Source organism: Oncorhynchus nerka, linkage group LG18 (assembly GCF_034236695.1).
Source record: "Oncorhynchus nerka isolate Pitt River linkage group LG18, Oner_Uvic_2.0, whole genome shotgun sequence".
Classification (NCBI taxonomy): Eukaryota; Metazoa; Chordata; class Actinopteri; order Salmoniformes; family Salmonidae; genus Oncorhynchus; species Oncorhynchus nerka.
This window is the reverse complement of record NC_088413.1, coordinates 2,835,879-2,854,688: the sequence shown is the minus strand read 5'-3', so window position 1 is coordinate 2,854,688 and position 18,810 is coordinate 2,835,879. Positions and strand designations below refer to the sequence as shown.

At 45.3% G+C, this 18,810-nt stretch overlaps 1 pseudogene; it reads left to right on the top strand.

Annotated features, from left to right (window-relative positions):
• Window positions 1-18,810, top strand: part of LOC135561699 (calcium/calmodulin-dependent protein kinase type II delta chain-like) — a 132,915-nt pseudogene that overhangs the window by 81,198 nt on the left and 32,907 nt on the right.

Here is an 18,810-nt window from a genome sequence, read left to right as displayed (position 1 = left end):
AGTACTCTGGTATAGATAGCCCTGTGTCAGTACTCTGGTATAGATAGCCCTGTGTCAGTACTCTGGTATAGATAGCCCTGTGTCAGTACTCTGGTATAGATAGCCCTGTCTCAGTACTCTGGTATAGATAGTCCTGTCTCAGTACTCTGGTATAGATAGTCCTGTCTCAGTACTCTGGTATAGATAACCCTGTTTCAGAGCTTTGTCGGTACTCTGGTATAGATAGCCCTGTGTCAGTACTCTGGTATAGATAGCCCTGTGTCAGAGCTTTGTCAGTACTCTGGTATAGATAGCCCTATCTCAGTACTCTGGTATAGATAGCCCTGTGTCAGTACTCTGGTATAGATAGCCCTGTGTCAGAGCTTTGTCAGTACTCTGGTATAGATAGCCCTGTGTCAGTACTCTGGTATAGATAGCCCTGTGTCAGTACTCTGGTATAGATAGCCCTGTGTCAGTACTCTGGTATAGATAGCCCTGTCTCAGTACTCTGGTATAGATAGTCCTGTCTCAGTACTCTGGTATAGATAGTCCTGTCTCAGTACTCTGGTATAGATAGCCCTGTCTCAGTACTCTGGTATAGATAGTCCTGTCTCAGTACTCTGGTATAGATAGCCCTGTCTCAGTACTCTGGTATAGATAGTCCTGTCTCAGTACTCTGGTATAGATAGTCCTGTGTCAGTCCATCTCTGTACTCTGGTATAGATAGCCCTGTGTCAGTAGCCTGGTATAGATAGTCCTGTGTCAGTACTCTGGTATAGATAGTCCATTCTCATTACTCTGGTATAGATAGCCCTGTCTCATTACTCTGGTATAGATAGCCCTGTGTCAGTACTCTGGTATAGATAGTCCAGTCTCATTACTCTGGTATAGATAGCCCTGTGTCAGTACTCTGGTATAGATAGCCCTGTGTCAGTACTCTGGTATAGATAGCCCTGTCTCAGTACTCTGGTATAGATAGCCCTGTGTCAGTACTCTGGTATAGATAGCCCTGTCTCAGTACTCTGGTATAGATAGCCCTGTCTCAGTACTCTGGTATAGATAGCCCTGTCTCAGTACTCTGGTATAGATAGCCCTGTCTCAGTACTCTGGTATAGATAGCCCTGTCTCAGTACTCTGGTATAGATAGCCCTGTGTCACTACTCTGGTATAGATAGCCCTGTCTCAGTACTCTGGTATAGATAGCCCTGTGTCAGTACTCTGGTATAGATAGTCCTGTGTCAGTACTCTGGTATAGATAGCCCTGTGTCAGAGCTTTGTCAGTACTCTGGTATAGATAGCCCTGTGTCAGTACTCTGGTATAGATAGCCCTGTGTCAGTACTCTGGTATAGATAGCCCTGTCTCAGTACTCTGGTATAGATAGCCCTGTCTCAGTACTCTGGTATAGATAGCCCTGTCTCAGTACTCTGGTATAGATAGTCCTGTGTCAGTCCATCTCTGTACTCTGGTATACATAGCCCTGTGTCAGTAGTCTGGTATAGATAGTCCTGTGTCAGTACTCTGGTATAGATAGTCCAGTCTCATTACTCTGGTATAGATAGTCCAGTCTCATTACTCTGGTATAGATAGCCCTGTCTCAGTACTCTGGTATAGATAGTCCTGTGTCAGTACTCTGGTATAGATAGTCCTGTGTCAGTACTCTGGTATAGATAGTCCTGTGTCAGTACTCTGGTATAGATAGCCCTGTGTCAGTACTCTGGTATAGATAATCCAGTCTCATTACTCTGGTATAGATAGCCATGTGTCAGTACTCTGGTATAGATAGCCCTGTGTCAGTACTCTGGTATAGATAGCCCTGTCTCAGTACTCTGGTATAGATAGCCCTTTGTCAGTACTCTGGTATAGATAGCCCTGTCTCAGTACTCTGGTATAGATAGCCCTGTGTCAGTACTCTGGTATAGATCGCCCTGTGTCAGAGCTTTGTCAGTACTCTGGTATAGATAGCCCTGTCTCAGTACTCTGGTATAGATAGCCCTGTGTCAGTACTCTGGTATAGATAGCCCTGTGTCAGAGCTTTGTCAGTACTCTGGTATAGATAGCCCTGTGTCAATACTCTGGTATAGATAGCCCTGTGTCAGTACTCTGGTATAGATAGCCCTGTCTCAGTACTCTGGTATAGATAGCCCTGTCTCAGTACTCTGGTATAGATAGCCCTGTCTCAGTACTCTGGTATAGATAGTCCTGTGTCAGTCCATCTCTGTACTCTGGTATACATAGCCCTGTGTCAGTAGTCTGGTATAGATAGTCCTGTGTCAGTACTCTGGTATAGATAGTCCAGTCTCATTACTCTGGTATAGATAGCCCTGTCTCATTACTCTGGTATAGATAGCCCTGTGTCAGTACTCTGGTATAGATAATCCAGTCTCATTACTCTGGTATAGATAGCCATGTGTCAGTACTCTGGTATAGATAGCCCTGTGTCAGTACTCTGGTATAGATAGCCCTGTCTCAGTACTCTGGTATAGATAGCCCTGTGTCAGTACTCTGGTATAGATAGCCCTGTCTCAGTACTCTGGTATAGATAGCCCTTTGTCAGTACTCTGGTATAGATAGCCCTGTCTCAGTACTCTGGTATAGATAGCCCTGTGTCAGTACTCTGGTATAGATAGCCCTGTCTCAGTACTCTGGTATAGATAGCCCTGTCTCAGTACTCTGGTATAGATAGCCCTGTGTCAGTACTCTGGTATAGATAGCCCTGTCTCAGTACTCTGGTATAGATAGCCCTGTGTCAGTACTCTGGTATAGATAGTCCTGTCTCAGTACTCTGGTATAGATAGCCCTGTCTCAGTACTCTGGTATAGATAGTCCAGTCTCATTACTCTGTTATAGATAGTCCTGTGTCAGTCCATCTCTGTACTCTGGTATAGATAGCCCTGTCTCAGTACTCTGGTATAGATAGCCCTGTCTCAGTACTCTTGTATAGATAGCCCTGTGTCAGTACTCTGGTATAGATAGCCCTGTGTCAGTACTCTGGTATAGATAGTCCTGTTTCAGTACTCTGGTATAGATAGCCCTGTCTCAGTACTCTGGTATAGATAGCCCTGTCTCAGTACTCTGGTATAGATAGCCCTGTGTCAGTACTCTGGTATAGATAGTCCTGTTTCAGTACTCTGGTATAGATAGCCCTGTCTCAGTACTCTGGTATAGATAGCCCTGTCTCAGTACTCTGGTATAGATAGCCCTGTGTCAGTACTCTGGTATAGATAGCCCTGTCTCAGTACTCTGGTATAGATAGCCCTGTGTCAGTACTCTGGTATAGATAGTCCTGTCTCAGTACTCTGGTATAGATAGCCCTGTCTCAGTACTCTGGTATAGATAGTCCAGTCTCATTACTCTGTTATAGATAGTCCTGTGTCAGTCCATCTCTGTACTCTGGTATAGATAGCCCTGTCTCAGTACTCTGGTATAGATAGCCCTGTCTCAGTACTCTTGTATAGATAGCCCTGTGTCAGTACTCTGGTATAGATAGCCCTGTGTCAGTACTCTGGTATAGATAGTCCTGTTTCAGTACTCTGGTATAGATAGCCCTGTGTCAGTACTCTGGTATACATAGTCCTGTCTCAGTAGTCTGGTATAGATAGCCCTGTCTCAGTACTCTGGTATAGATAGCCCTGTGTCAGAGCTTTGTCAGTACTCTGGTATAGATAGCCCTGTGTCAGTACTCTGGTATAGATAGCCCTGTGTCAGTACTCTGGTATAGATAGCCCTGTGTCAGTACTCTGGTATAGATAGCCCTGTCTCAGTACTCTGGTATAGATAGTCCTGTCTCAGTACTCTGGTATAGATAGCCCTGTGTCAGAGCTTTGTCAGTACTCTGGTATAGATAGCCCTGTGTCAGTACTCTGGTATAGATAGCCCTGTGTCAGAGCTTTGTCAGTACTCTGGTATAGATAGCCCTGTCTCAGTACTCTGGTATAGATAGCCCTGTCTCAGTACTCTGGTATAGATAGCCCTGTGTCAGAGCTTTGTCAGTACTCTGGTATAGATAGCCCTGTGTCAGTACTCTGGTATAGATAGCCCTGTGTCAGTACTCTGGTATAGATAGCCCTGTGTCAGTACTCTGGTATAGATAGCCCTGTCTCAGTACTCTGGTATAGATAGTCCTGTCTCAGTACTCTGGTATAGATAGTCCTGTCTCAGTACTCTGGTATAGATAACCCTGTGTCAGAGCTTTGTCAGTACTCTGGTATAGATAGCCCTGTGTCAGTACTCTGGTATAGATAGCCCTGTGTCAGAGCTTTGTCAGTACTCTGGTATAGATAGCCCTATCTCAGTACTCTGGTATAGATAGCCCTGTGTCAGTACTCTGGTATAGATAGCCCTGTGTCAGAGCTTTGTCAGTACTCTGGTATAGATAGCCCTGTGTCAGTACTCTGGTATAGATAGCCCTGTGTCAGTACTCTGGTATAGATAGCCCTGTGTCAGTACTCTGGTATAGATAGCCCTGTCTCAGTACTCTGGTATAGATAGTCCTGTCTCAGTACCCTGGTATAGATAGTCCTGTGTCAGTACTCTGGTATAGATAGTCCTGTGTCAGTACTCTGGTATAGATAGTCCTGTGTCAGTACTCTGGTATAGATAGCCCTGTGTCAGTACTCTGGTATAGATAATCCAGTCTCATTACTCTGGTATAGATAGCCATGTGTCAGTACTCTGGTATAGATAGCCCTGTGTCAGTACTCTGGTATAGATAGCCCTGTCTCAGTACTCTGGTATAGATAGCCCTGTGTCAGTACTCTGGTATAGATAGCCCTGTCTCAGTACTCTGGTATAGATAGCCCTTTGTCAGTACTCTGGTATAGATAGCCCTGTCTCAGTACTCTGGTATAGATAGCCCTGTGTCAGTACTCTGGTATAGATAGCCCTGTCTCAGTACTCTGGTATAGATAGCCCTGTCTCAGTACTCTGGTATAGATAGCCCTGTGTCAGTACTCTGGTATAGATAGCCCTGTCTCAGTACTCTGGTATAGATAGCCCTGTGTCAGTACTCTGGTATAGATAGTCCTGTCTCAGTACTCTGGTATAGATAGCCCTGTCTCAGTACTCTGGTATAGATAGTCCAGTCTCATTACTCTGTTATAGATAGTCCTGTGTCAGTCCATCTCTGTACTCTGGTATAGATAGTCCTGTGTCAGTCCATCTCTGTACTCTGGTATAGATAGCCCTGTCTCAGTACTCTGGTATAGATAGCCCTGTCTCAGTACTCTTGTATAGATAGCCCTGTGTCAGTACTCTGGTATAGATAGCCCTGTGTCAGTACTCTGGTATAGATAGTCCTGTTTCAGTACTCTGGTATAGATAGCCCTGTGTCAGTACTCTGGTATACATAGTCCTGTCTCAGTAGTCTGGTATAGATAGCCCTGTCTCAGTACTCTGGTATAGATAGCCCTGTGTCAGAGCTTTGTCAGTACTCTGGTATAGATAGCCCTGTGTCAGTACTCTGGTATAGATAGCCCTGTGTCAGTACTCTGGTATAGATAGCCCTGTGTCAGTACTCTGGTATAGATAGCCCTGTCTCAGTACTCTGGTATAGATAGTCCTGTCTCAGTACTCTGGTATAGATAGTCCTGTCTCAGTACTCTGGTATAGATAGCCCTGTGTCAGAGCTTTGTCAGTACTCTGGTATAGATAGCCCTGTGTCAGTACTCTGGTATAGATAGCCCTGTGTCAGAGCTTTGTCAGTACTCTGGTATAGATAGCCCTGTCTCAGTACTCTGGTATAGATAGCCCTGTCTCAGTACTCTGGTATAGATAGCCCTGTGTCAGAGCTTTGTCAGTACTCTGGTATAGATAGCCCTGTGTCAGTACTCTGGTATAGATAGCCCTGTGTCAGTACTCTGGTATAGATAGCCCTGTGTCAGTACTCTGGTATAGATAGCCCTGTCTCAGTACTCTGGTATAGATAGTCCTGTCTCAGTACTCTGGTATAGATAGTCCTGTCTCAGTACTCTGGTATAGATAACCCTGTTTCAGAGCTTTGTCAGTACTCTGGTATAGATAGCCCTGTGTCAGTACTCTGGTATAGATAGCCCTGTGTCAGAGCTTTGTCAGTACTCTGGTATAGATAGCCCTATCTCAGTACTCTGGTATAGATAGCCCTGTGTCAGTACTCTGGTATAGATAGCCCTGTGTCAGAGCTTTGTCAGTACTCTGGTATAGATAGCCCTGTGTCAGTACTCTGGTATAGATAGCCCTGTGTCAGTACTCTGGTATAGATAGCCCTGTGTCAGTACTCTGGTATAGATAGCCCTGTCTCAGTACTCTGGTATAGATAGTCCTGTCTCAGTACTCTGGTATAGATAGTCCTGTCTCAGTACTCTGGTATAGATAGCCCTGTCTCAGTACTCTGGTATAGATAGTCCTGTCTCAGTACTCTGGTATAGATAGCCCTGTCTCAGTACTCTGGTATAGATAGTCCTGTCTCAGTACTCTGGTATAGATAGTCCTGTGTCAGTCCATCTCTGTACTCTGGTATAGATAGCCCTGTGTCAGTAGCCTGGTATAGATAGTCCTGTGTCAGTACTCTGGTATAGATAGTCCATTCTCATTACTCTGGTATAGATAGCCCTGTCTCATTACTCTGGTATAGATAGCCCTGTGTCAGTACTCTGGTATAGATAGTCCAGTCTCATTACTCTGGTATAGATAGCCCTGTGTCAGTACTCTGGTATAGATAGCCCTGTGTCAGTACTCTGGTATAGATAGCCCTGTCTCAGTACTCTGGTATAGATAGCCCTGTGTCAGTACTCTGGTATAGATAGCCCTGTCTCAGTACTCTGGTATAGATAGCCCTGTCTCAGTACTCTGGTATAGATAGCCCTGTCTCAGTACTCTGGTATAGATAGCCCTGTCTCAGTACTCTGGTATAGATAGCCCTGTCTCAGTACTCTGGTATAGATAGCCCTGTGTCACTACTCTGGTATAGATAGCCCTGTCTCAGTACTCTGGTATAGATAGCCCTGTGTCAGTACTCTGGTATAGATAGTCATGTCTCAGTACTCTGGTATAGATAGCCCTGTCTCAGTACTCTGGTATAGATAGTCCAGTCTCATTACTCTGGTATAGATAGTCCTGTGTCAGTCCATCTCTGTACTCTGGTATAGATAGTCCTGTGTCAGTCCATCTCTGTACTCTGGTATAGATAGCCCTGTCTCAGTACTCTGGTATAGATAGCTCTGTCTCAGTACTCTGGTATAGATAGCCCTGTGTCAGTACTCTGGTATAGATAGCCCTGTGTCAGTACTCTGGTATAGATAGTCCTGTGCCAGTACTCTGGTATAGATAGCCCTGTGTCAGTACTCTGGTATAGATAGTCCTGTCTCAGTACTCTGGTATAGATAGCCCTGTCTCAGTACTCTGGTATAGATAGTCCTGTCTCAGTACTCTGGTATAGATAGCCCTGTCTCAGTACTCTGGTATAGATAGCCCAGTCTCAGTACTCTGGTATAGATAGCCCTGTGTCAGTACTCTGGTATAGATAGCCCTGTCTCAGTACTCTGGTATAGATAGTCCTGTGTCAGTACTCTGGTATAGATAGCCCTGTCTCAGTACTCTGGTATAGATAGTCCTGTCTCAGTACTCTGGTATAGATAGCCCTGTCTCAGTACTCTGGTATAGATAGCCCTGTCTCAGTACTCTGGTATAGATAGTCATGTCTCAGTACTCTGGTATAGATAGCCCTGTCTCAGTACTCTGGTATAGATATCCCTGTCTCAGTACTCTGGTATAGATAGTCATGTCTCAGTACTCTGGTATAGATAGTCCAGTCTCATTACTCTGGTATAGATAGTCCTGTGTCAGTCCATCTCTGTACTCTGGTATAGATAGTCCTGTGTCAGTCCATCTCTGTACTCTGGTATAGATAGCCCTGTCTCAGTACTCTGGTATAGATAGCTCTGTCTCAGTACTCTGGTATAGATAGCCCTGTGTCAGTACTCTGGTATAGATAGCCCTGTGTCAGTACTCTGGTATAGATAGTCCTGTGCCAGTACTCTGGTATAGATAGCCCTGTGTCAGTACTCTGGTATAGATAGTCCTGTCTCAGTACTCTGGTATAGATAGTCCTGTCTCAGTACTCTGGTATAGATAGCCCTGTCTCAGTACTCTGGTATAGATAGCCCTGTCTCAGTACTCTGGTATAGATAGTCATGTCTCAGTACTCTGGTATAGATAGCCCTGTCTCAGTACTCTGGTATAGATAGCCCTGTGTCAGAGCTTTGTCAGTACTCTGGTATAGATAGCGCTGTGTCAGTACTCTGGTATAGATAGCCCTGTGTCAGTACTCTGGTATAGATAGCCCTGTGTCAGAGCTTTGTCAGTACTCTGGTATAGATAGCCCTGTGTCAGTACTCTGGTATAGATAGCCCTGTGTCAGAGCTTTGTCAGTACTCTGGTATAGATAGCCCTATCTCAGTACTCTGGTATAGATAGCCCTGTGTCAGTACTCTGGTATAGATAGCCCTGTGTCAGAGCTTTGTCAGTACTCTGGTATAGATAGCCCTGTGTCAGTACTCTGGTATAGATAGCCCTGTGTCAGTACTCTGGTATAGATAGCCCTGTGTCAGTACTCTGGTATAGATAGCCCTGTCTCAGTACTCTGGTATAGATCGTCCTGTCTCAGTACCCTGGTATAGATAGTCCTGTGTCAGTACTCTGGTATAGATAGTCCTGTGTCAGTACTCTGGTATAGATAGTCCTGTGTCAGTACTCTGGTATAGATAGCCCTGTGTCAGTACTCTGGTATAGATAATCCAGTCTCATTACTCTGGTATAGATAGCCATGTGTCAGTACTCTGGTATAGATAGCCCTGTGTCAGTACTCGGGTATAGATAGCCCTGTCTCAGTACTCTGGTATAGATAGCCCTGTGTCAGTACTCTGGTATAGATAGCCCTGTCTCAGTACTCTGGTATAGATAGCCCTTTGTCAGTACTCTGGTATAGATAGCCCTGTCTCAGTACTCTGGTATAGTACCCCCGCAGCTCCTCGCCCAAGCCTCTCCAGGTTCTCCTTTACCCAAATCCAGATAGCAGATGTTCTGAAAGAGCTGCAAAACCTAGACCCGTACAAATCAGCTGGGCTTGACAATCTGGACCCTCTATTTCTGAAACTATCTGCCGCCATTGTCGCAACCCCTATTACCAGCCTGTTCAACCTCTCTTTCATATCGTCTGAGATCCCCAAGGATTGGAAAGCTGCCGCAGTCATCCCCCTCTTCAAAGGGGGAGACACCCTGGACCCAAACTGCTATAGACCTATATCCATCCTGCCCTGCCTATCTAAGGTCTTGAAAGCCAAGTCAACAAACAGGTCACTGACCATCTCGAATCCCACCGTACCTTCTCCGCTGTGCAATCTGGTTTCCGAGCCGGTCACGGGTGCACCTCAGCCACGCTCAAGGTACTAAACGATATCATAACCGCCATCGATAAAAGACAGTACTGTGCAGCCGTCTTCATCGACCTCGCCAAGGCTTTCGACTCTGTCAATCACCATATTCTTATCGGCAGACTCAATAGCCTCGGTTTCTCGGATGACTGCCTTGCCTGGTTCACCAATTACTTTGCAGACAGAGTTCAGTGTGTCAAATCGGAGGGCATGCTGTCCGGTCCTCTGGCAGTCTCTATGGGGGTGCCACAGGGTTCAATTCTCGGGCCGACTCTTTTCTCTGTATATATCAATGATGTTGCTCTTGCTGCGGGCGATTCCCTGATCCACCTCTCGCAGACGACACCATTCTATATACTTTCGGCCCGTCATTGGACACTGTGCTATCTAACCTCAAACGAGCTTCAATGCCATACAGCACTCCTTCCGTGGCCTCCAACTGCTCTTAAACGCGAGTAAAACCAAATGCATGCTTTTCAACCGATCGCTGCCTGCACCCGCATGCCCGACTAGCATCACCACCTGGATGGTTCCGACCTTGAATATGTGGACATCTATAAGTACCTAGGTGTCTGGCTAGACTGCAAACTCTCCTTCCAGACTCACATCAAACATCTCCAATCGAAAATCAAATCAAGAGTCGGCTTTCTATTCCGCAACAAAGCCTCCTTCACTCACGCCGCCAAGCTTACCCTAGTAAAACTGACTATCCTACCGATCCTCGATTTTGGCGATGTCATCTACAAAATGGCTTCCAACACTCTACTCAGCAAACTGGATGCAGTCTATCATAGTGCCATCCGTTTTGTCACCAAAGCACCTTATACCACCCACCACTGCGACTTGTATGCTCTAGTCGGCTGGCCCTCGCTACATATTCGTCGCCAGACCCACTGGCTCCAGGTCATCTACAAGTCCATGCTAGGTAAAGCTCCGCCTTATCTCAGTTCACTGGTCACGATGGCAACACCCATCCGTAGCACACGCTCCAGCAGGTGTATCTCACTGATCATCCCTAAAGCCAACACCTCATTTGGCCGCCTCTCGTTCCAGTACTCTGCTGCCTGTGACTGGAATGAACTGCAAAAATCGCTGAAGTTGGAGACTTTTATCTCCTCACCAACTTCAAACATCAGCTATCCGAGCAGCTAACCGATCGCTGCAGCTGTACATAGTCTATTGGTAAATAGCCCACCCATTTTCACCTACCTCATCCCCATACTGTTTTTATACTGTTTTTTATTTTATTTATTTATTTACCTTTCTGCTCTTTTGCACACCAATATCTCTACCTGTACATGACCATCTGATCATTTATCACCCCAGTGTTAATCTGCAAAATTGTATTATTCGCCTACCTCATGCCTTTTGCACACATTGTATATAGACTGCCCATTTTTTTTTTCTACTGTGTTATTGACTTGTTAATTGCTTACTCCATGTGTAACTCTGTGTTGTCTGTTCACACTGCTATGCTTTATCTTGGCCAGGTCGCAGTTGCAAATGAGAACTTGTTCTCAACTAGCCTACCTGGTTAAATAAAGGTGAAATAAAAAAAAAAAAAAAAAATAGATAGCCCTGTGTCAGTACTCTGGTATAGATAGCCCTGTCTCAGTACTCTGGTATAGATAGCCCTGTCTCAGTACTCTGGTATAGATAGCCCTGTGTCAGTACTCTGGTATAGATAGCCCTGTCTCAGTACTCTGGTATAGATAGCCCTGTGTCAGTACTCTGGTATAGATAGTCCTGTCTCAGTACTCTGGTATAGATAGCCCTGTCTCAGTACTCTGGTATAGATAGTCCAGTCTCATTACTCTGTTATAGATAGTCCTGTGTCAGTCCATCTCTGTACTCTGGTATAGATAGTCCTGTGTCAGTCCATCTCTGTACTCTGGTATAGATAGCCCTGTCTCAGTACTCTGGTATAGATAGCCCTGTCTCAGTACTCTTGTATAGATAGCCCTGTGTCAGTACTCTGGTATAGATAGCCCTGTGTCAGTACTCTGGTATAGATAGTCCTGTTTCAGTACTCTGGTATAGATAGCCCTGTGTCAGTACTCTGGTATACATAGTCCTGTCTCAGTAGTCTGGTATAGATAGCCCTGTCTCAGTACTCTGGTATAGATAGCCCTGTGTCAGAGCTTTGTCAGTACTCTGGTATAGATAGCCCTGTGTCAGTACTCTGGTATAGATAGCCCTGTGTCAGTACTCTGGTATAGATAGCCCTGTGTCAGTACTCTGGTATAGATAGCCCTGTCTCAGTACTCTGGTATAGATAGTCCTGTCTCAGTACTCTGGTATAGATAGTCCTGTCTCAGTACTCTGGTATAGATAGCCCTGTGTCAGAGCTTTGTCAGTACTCTGGTATAGATAGCCCTGTGTCAGTACTCTGGTATAGATAGCCCTGTGTCAGAGCTTTGTCAGTACTCTGGTATAGATAGCCCTGTCTCAGTACTCTGGTATAGATAGCCCTGTCTCAGTACTCTGGTATAGATAGCCCTGTGTCAGAGCTTTGTCAGTACTCTGGTATAGATAGCCCTGTGTCAGTACTCTGGTATAGATAGCCCTGTGTCAGTACTCTGGTATAGATAGCCCTGTGTCAGTACTCTGGTATAGATAGCCCTGTCTCAGTACTCTGGTATAGATAGTCCTGTCTCAGTACTCTGGTATAGATAGTCCTGTCTCAGTACTCTGGTATAGATAACCCTGTGTCAGAGCTTTGTCAGTACTCTGGTATAGATAGCCCTGTGTCAGTACTCTGGTATAGATAGCCCTGTGTCAGAGCTTTGTCAGTACTCTGGTATAGATAGCCCTATCTCAGTACTCTGGTATAGATAGCCCTGTGTCAGTACTCTGGTATAGATAGCCCTGTGTCAGAGCTTTGTCAGTACTCTGGTATAGATAGCCCTGTGTCAGTACTCTGGTATAGATAGCCCTGTGTCAGTACTCTGGTATAGATAGCCCTGTGTCAGTACTCTGGTATAGATAGCCCTGTCTCAGTACTCTGGTATAGATAGTCCTGTCTCAGTACTCTGGTATAGATAGTCCTGTCTCAGTACTCTGGTATAGATAGCCCTGTCTCAGTACTCTGGTATAGATAGTCCTGTCTCAGTACTCTGGTATAGATAGCCCTGTCTCAGTACTCTGGTATAGATAGTCCTGTCTCAGTACTCTGGTATAGATAGTCCTGTGTCAGTCCATCTCTGTACTCTGGTATAGATAGCCCTGTGTCAGTAGCCTGGTATAGATAGTCCTGTGTCAGTACTCTGGTATAGATAGTCCATTCTCATTACTCTGGTATAGATAGCCCTGTCTCATTACTCTGGTATAGATAGCCCTGTGTCAGTACTCTGGTATAGATAGTCCAGTCTCATTACTCTGGTATAGATAGCCCTGTGTCAGTACTCTGGTATAGATAGCCCTGTGTCAGTACTCTGGTATAGATAGCCCTGTCTCAGTACTCTGGTATAGATAGCCCTGTGTCAGTACTCTGGTATAGATAGCCCTGTCTCAGTACTCTGGTATAGATAGCCCTGTCTCAGTACTCTGATATAGATAGCCCTGTCTCAGTACTCTGGTATAGATAGCCCTGTCTCAGTACTCTGGTATAGATAGCCCTGTCTCAGTACTCTGGTATAGATAGCCCTGTGTCACTACTCTGGTATAGATAGCCCTGTCTCAGTACTCTGGTATAGATAGCCCTGTGTCAGTACTCTGGTATAGATAGTCCTGTGCCAGTACTCTGGTATAGATAGCCCTGTGTCAGTACTCTGGTATAGATAGTCCTGTCTCAGTACTCTGGTATAGATAGCCCTGTCTCAGTAGTCTGGTATAGATAGTCCTGTCTCAGTACTCTGGTATAGATAGTCCTGTCTCAGTACTCTGGTATAGATAGCCCTGTCTCAGTACTCTGGTATAGATAGCCCAGTCTCAGTACTCTGGTATAGATAGTCCTGTCTCAGTACTCTGGTATAGATAGCCCTGTCTCAGTACTCTGGTATAGATAGCCCTGTCTCAGTACTCTGGTATAGATAGTCATGTCTCAGTACTCTGGTATAGATAGCCCTGTCTCAGTACTCTGGTATAGATAGCCCTGTCTCAGTACTCTGGTATAGATAGTCCAGTCTCATTACTCTGGTATAGATAGTCCTGTGTCAGTCCATCTCTGTACTCTGGTATAGATAGTCCTGTGTCAGTCCATCTCTGTACTCTGGTATAGATAGCCCTGTCTCAGTACTCTGGTATAGATAGCTCTGTCTCAGTACTCTGGTATAGATAGCCCTGTGTCAGTACTCTGGTATAGATAGCCCTGTGTCAGTACTCTGGTATAGATAGTCCTGTGCCAGTACTCTGGTATAGATAGCCCTGTGTCAGTACTCTGGTATAGATAGTCCTGTCTCAGTACTCTGGTATAGATAGCCCTGTCTCAGTAGTCTGGTATAGATAGTCCTGTCTCAGTACTCTGGTATAGATAGTCCTGTCTCAGTACTCTGGTATAGATAGCCCTGTCTCAGTACTCTGGTATAGATAGTCCTGTCTCAGTACTCTGGTATAGATAGCCCTGTCTCAGTACTCTGGTATAGATAGCCCTGTCTCAGTACTCTGGTATAGATAGTCATGTCTCAGTACTCTGGTATAGATAGCCCTGTCTCAGTACTCTGGTATAGATAGCCCTGTGTCAGAGCTTTGTCAGTACTCTGGTATAGATAGCGCTGTGTCAGTACTCTGGTATAGATAGCCATGTGTCAGTACTCTGGTATAGATAGCCCTGTGTCAGAGCTTTGTCAGTACTCTGGTATAGATAGCCCTGTGTCAGTACTCTGGTATAGATAGCCCTGTGTCAGAGCTTTGTCAGTACTCTGGTATAGATAGCCCTGTCTCAGTACTCTGGTATAGATAGCCCTGTGTCAGTACTCTGGTATAGACAGCCCTGTCTCAGTACTCTGGTATAGATAGTCCTGTCTCAGTACTCTGGTATAGATAGTCCTGTCTCAGTACTCTGGTATAGATAGTCCTGTGTCAGTCCATCTCTGTACTCTGGTATAGATAGCCCTGTGTCAGTAGTCTGGTATAGATAGTCCTGTGTCAGTACTCTGGTATAGATAGTCCAGTCTCATCACTCTGGTATAGATAGCCCTATCTCATTACTCTGGTATAGATAGCCCTGTCTCAGTACTCTGGTATAGATAGTCCTGTCTCAGTACCCTGGTATAGATAGTCCTGTGTCAGTACTCTGGTATAGATAGTCCTGTGTCAGTACTCTGGTATAGATAGCCCTGTGTCAGTACTCTGGTATAGATAGTCCAGTCTCATTACTCTGGTATAGATAGCCCTGTGTCAGTACACTGGTATAGATAGCCCTGTGTCAGTACTCTGGTATAGATAGCCCTGTCTCAGTACTCTGGTATAGATAGTCCTGTCTCAGTACTCTGGTATAGATAGCCCTGTCTCAGTACTCTGGTATAGATAGCTCTGTCTCAGTACTCTGGTATAGATAGCCATGTGTCAGTACTCTGGTATAGATAGCCCTGTCTCAGTACTCTGGTATAGATAGTCCTGTGTCAGTACTCTGGTATAGATAGCCCTGTCTCAGTACTCTGGTATAGATAGTCCTGTCTCAGTACTCTGGTATAGATAGCCCTGTCTCAGTACTCTGGTATAGATAGCCCTGTGTCAGTACTCTGGTATAGATAGTCATGTCTCAGTACTCTGGTATAGATAGCCCTGTCTCAGTACTCTGGTATAGATAGCCCTGTGTCAGAGCTTTGTCAGTACTCTGGTATAGATAGCGCTGTGTCAGTACTCTGGTATAGATAGCCCTGTGTCAGTACTCTGGTATAGATAGCCCTGTGTCAGAGCTTTGTCAGTACTCTGGTATAGATAGCCCTGTGTCAGTACTCTGGTATAGATAGCCCTGTGTCAGAGCTTTGTCAGTACTCTGGTATAGATAGCCCTGTCTCAGTACTCTGGTATAGATAGCCCTGTGTCAGTACTCTGGTATAGACAGCCCTGTCTCAGTACTCTGGTATAGATAGTCCTGTCTCAGTACTCTGGTATAGATAGTCCTGTCTCAGTACTCTGGTATAGATAGTCCTGTGTCAGTCCATCTCTGTACTCTGGTATAGATAGCCCTGTGTCAGTAGTCTGGTATAGATAGTCCTGTGTCAGTACTCTGGTATAGATAGTCCAGTCTCATTACTCTGGTATAGATAGCCCTATCTCATTACTCTGATATAGATAGCCCTGTCTCAGTACTCTGGTATAGATAGTCCTGTCTCAGTACCCTGGTATAGATAGTCCTGTGTCAGTACTCTGGTATAGATAGTCCTGTGTCAGTACTCTGGTATAGATAGCCCTGTGTCAGTACTCTGGTATAGATAGTCCAGTCTCATTACTCTGGTATAGATAGCCCTGTGTCAGTACTCTGGTATAGATAGCCCTGTGTCAGTACTCTGGTATAGATAGCACTGTCTCAGTACTCTGGTATAGATAGCCCTGTGTCAGTACTCTGGTATAGATAGCCCTGTCTCAGTACTCTGGTATAGATAGCCCTGTGTCAGTACTCTGGTATAGATAGCCCTGTCTCAGTACTCTGGTATAGATAGCCCTGTGTCAGTACTCTGGTATAGATAGCCCTGTGTCAGAGCTTTGTCAGTATTCTGGTATAGATAGCCCTGTCTCAGTACTCTGGTATAGATAGCCCTGTGTCAGTACTCTGGTATAGATAGCCCTGTGTCAGAGCTTTGTCAGTACTCTGGTATAGATAGCCCTGTGTCAGTACTCTGGTATAGATAGTCCTGTCTCAGTACTCTGGTATAGATAGCCCTGTCTCAGTACTCTGGTATAGATAGCCCTGTCTCAGTACTCTGGTATAGATAGCCCTGTCTCAGTACTCTGGTATAGATAGTCATGTCTCAGTACTCTGGTATAGATAGCCCTGTCTCAGTACTCTGGTATAGATAGCCCTGTGTCAGAGCTTTGTCAGTACTCTGGTATAGATAGCGCTGTGTCAGTACTCTGGAATAGATAGCCCTGTGTCAGTACTCTCGTATAGATAGCCCTGTGTCAGAGCTTTGTCAGTACTCTGGGATAGATAGCCCTGTGTCAGTACTCTGGTATAGATAGCCCTGTGTCAGAGCTTTGTCAGTACTCTGGTATAGATAGCCCTGTCTCAGTACTCTGGTATAGATAGCCCTGTGTCAGTACTCTGGTATAGATAGCCCTGTGTCAGAGCTTTGTCAGTACTCTGGTATAGATAGCCCTGTCTCAGTACTCTGGTATAGATAGCCCTGTGTCAGTACTCTGGTATAGATAGCCCTGTGTCAGAGCTTTGTCAGTACTCTGGTATAGATAGCCCTGTGTCAGTACTCTGGTATAGATAGCCCTGTGTCAGTACTCTGGTATAGATAACCCTGTCTCAGTACTCTGGTATAGATAGTCCTGTCTCAGTACTCTGGTATAGATAGTCCTGTCTCAGTACTCTGGTATAGATAGTCCTGTGTCAGTCCATCTCTGTACTCTGGTATAGATAGCCCTGTGTCAGTAGTCTGGTATAGATAGTCCTGTGTCAGTACTCTGGTATAGATAGTCCAGTCTCATTACTCTGGTATAGATAGCCCTATCTCATTACTCTGGTATAGATAGCCCTGTCTCAGTACTCTGGTATAGATAGTCCTGTCTCAGTACCCTGGTATAGATAGTCCTGTGTCAGTACTCTGGTATAGATAGTCCTGTGTCAGTACTCTGGTATAGATAGCCCTGTGTCAGTACTCTGGTATAGATAGTCCAGTCTCATTACTCTGGTATAGATAGCCCTGTGTCAGTACTCTGGTATAGATAGCCCTGTGTCAGTACTCTGGTATAGATAGCCCTGTCTCAGTACTCTGGTATAGATAGCCCTGTGTCAGTACTCTGGTATAGATAGCCCTGTCTCAGTACTCTGGTATAGATAGCCCTGTGTCAGTACTCTGGTATAGATAGCCCTGTCTCAGTACTCTGGTATAGATAGCCCTGTGTCAGTACTCTGGTATAGATAGCCCTGTCTCAGTACTCTGGTATAGATAGCCCTGTCTCAGTACTCTGGTATAGATAGTCCTGTCTCAGTACTCTGGTATAGATAGTCCTGTCTCAGTACTCTGGTATAGATAGTCCTGTGTCAGTACTCTGGTATAGATAGTCCATTCTCATTACTCTGGTATAGATAGCCCTGTCTCATTACTCTGGTATAGATAGCCCTGTGTCAGAGCTTTGTCAGTACTCTGGTATAGATAGCCCTGTGTCAGTACTCTGGTATAGATAGCCCTGTGTCAGAGCTTTGTCAGTACTCTGGTATAGATAGCCCTGTGTCAGTACTCTGGTATAGATAGCCCTGTGTCAGTACTCTGGTATAGATAGCCCTGTGTCAGTACTCTGGTATAGATAGCCCTGTCTCAGTACTCTGGTATAGATAGCCCTGTCTCAGTACTCTGGTATAGATAGTCCTGTCTCAGTACTCTGGTATAGATAGTCCTGTCTCAGTACTCTGGTATAGATAGCCCTGTCTCAGTACTCTGGTATAGATAGTCCTGTCTCAGTACTCTGGTATAGATAGCCCTGTCTCAGTACTCTGGTATAGATAGTCCTGTCTCAGTACTCTGGTATAGATAGTCCTGTGTCAGTACTCTGGTATAGATAGTCCATTCTCATTACTCTGGTATAGATAGCCCTGTCTCATTACTCTGGTATAGATAGCCCTGTGTCAGTACTCTGGTATAGATAGCCCTGTCTCAGTACTCTGGTATAGATCGTCCTGTCTATTGAACCCTGTAGGATCTATATACACTATAAAACCATTAGGGGACTGTCTGTCTGTTGGTTCCATTGTACAGGTAAGGCTAAAAGCTAAATAAAAGTTGACCCAGGTCAGGTCAGGTCAGGTTTGTGATGTGTGATTTTCCCTCTACACTACTTGCTTTTACAGGCGAACAACAAAGCCAACACAGTGACCAGTCCTAAAGCCAACACAGTGACCAGTCCTAAAGACACCAGCTTAACCCCAGCACTGGTACATACTACACCCTCAATACCTCCCTCTACTCCCTCCTCATCACTGGTACATACCACACCCTCCATACCTCCCTCTACTCCCTCCTCATCACTGGTACATACTACACCCTCCATACCTCCCTCTACTCCCTCCTCATCACTGGTACATACTACACCCTCCATACCTCCCTCCTCATCACTGGTACATACTACACCCTCCATCCATACTCCCTCCTCATCACTGGCAAATACCACACCCTCCATACCTCCCTCTACTCCCTCCTCATCACTGGTACATACTACACCCTCCATACCTCCCTCTACTCCCTCCTCATCACTGGTACATACTACACCCTCCATACCTCCCTCTACTCCCTCCTCATCACTGGTACATACTACACC